Here is a 1,679-nt window from a genome sequence, read left to right on the forward strand (position 1 = left end):
CCTGGGCTTAAGCTCAGGGCCTGAGCACTGTCCTTGGACTTTCTCAAGGCTAGAGCTCTACCACTTGAGCCTCAGCACCACTTCTGGCTTTTTTCTATGTATGTGGTACCGAGGAATCGAACCCGGGTCTTCATGCATGCTAGGCAAGCACTTTAACCACTAGGCCAAACTCCCAGCCCGCCAGGCCAGCATTCTATCACTAGGCCACACTCCCAGTTCCTATTATTATACTTTTTTTTTTTTGGTCAGTCCTGGGGCTTGAACTCAGGGCCTGAGCACTGTCCTTGGGCTTTCTTGAGGCTAGCACTCTACCACTTGAGCCACAGCACCACTTCCTAGCTTTTTCTATGTGGTACTGAGGAATTGAACCCAGGGCTTCATGAATGCTAGGTGAGCACTCGACCACTAGACAAAATTCCTGGCCTAGTATTCTACTTTTTAAGGTACTTTTCTCCATTCACTTATTACTTATACTTCATTTTATATGGTTGTCCCAATTTTCATAATAGATACCTTTATTTTTTTCTCAAGATAGGATCTCACTATATATCCCAGGCTGGCCTCAACTCTGGATGCTTTTGCCTCCCAAGTGCTGGGATTACGGTGCGTGACGCCATACCTAGCTATATCTTTAGTTTTTAACAGGCCAGTTCACATCAACTATACCACTTCGTGTCAGGGACAATAGATGCAGTAGGTTATTTTCTTTCTTTCTTTCCTTCCTTCTTTCTTTCTTTCTTTTTTTGCCAGTCCTGGGGCTGGAACTCAGGGTCTGAGCAATGTCCTTGGGCTTTTTCAAGGCTCTACCACTTGAGACACAGCACCACTTCCAGCCTTCTATGTATGTGGTGCTGAGGAATCGAACCCGGGTCTTCATGCATGCTAGGCAAGCACTCTACCACTAGGCCAAACTCCTGGCCCTCAGTAGGTTATTTTAGCATCTAATTGTTACAATATAGTTTATATTTATACATTAGTCCCTTAATATCCATAGGAAATTGATTCCAGTAATGTGTACATGTGTGCCAGTACTGGAGCTTGAACTCAGTCCTGGGAGATGACCCTTCGCTTTTCATTCAAAGCTGGCACTCTACCACTTGAGCAACAGTTCCACTCCCAGTTTTTTGGTGGCTAACTGATGATAAGGATCTTATAGACTTTCCTACCATGGATGGCTTTGAACCACGATACTCAGATCTCAGCCTCCTGAGTAGCTAGGATTACAGATATGAGCCACTGGTGCTCAGCCAAATCTCTTATATAAAATAGCATAATATTTGAATATAATCTTCTCCCATATATTTTCATATCCTTCCATATATTTTAAGTCACTACTAAATTATTTATAATCTTTAAAACTATATGGTCTGATATGAAGAATAAAATGTCTATATAAGTTCAATGTATTCATAATAATTTTCCCATATATTCAATCTGAGGTTGGTAGAATGTGCATCTGCAGAATTCTAGGAGATAGAGGCTAACTTTAGTTTCCTCCTTACTCCTGGCTTCAGTTATCCATGGTGAACTGTGAACTAGAAATAGTAAATGGAAATATTCTGAAGTAAACAATTCACAAGTCAAATTTTGTGCCTGAGTAGGAGATATGTCACTGTATTCTTCTTAGGACATGAAATATCCTTTTATTCTGTGTATCCACATCATATATGTTACCTGCC

This window comes from Megascapheus bottae, chromosome 5, assembly GCF_031878675.1.
Source record: "Megascapheus bottae isolate mThoBot1 chromosome 5, mThoBot2.hap1, whole genome shotgun sequence".
Taxonomy (NCBI): Eukaryota; Metazoa; Chordata; class Mammalia; order Rodentia; family Geomyidae; genus Megascapheus; species Megascapheus bottae.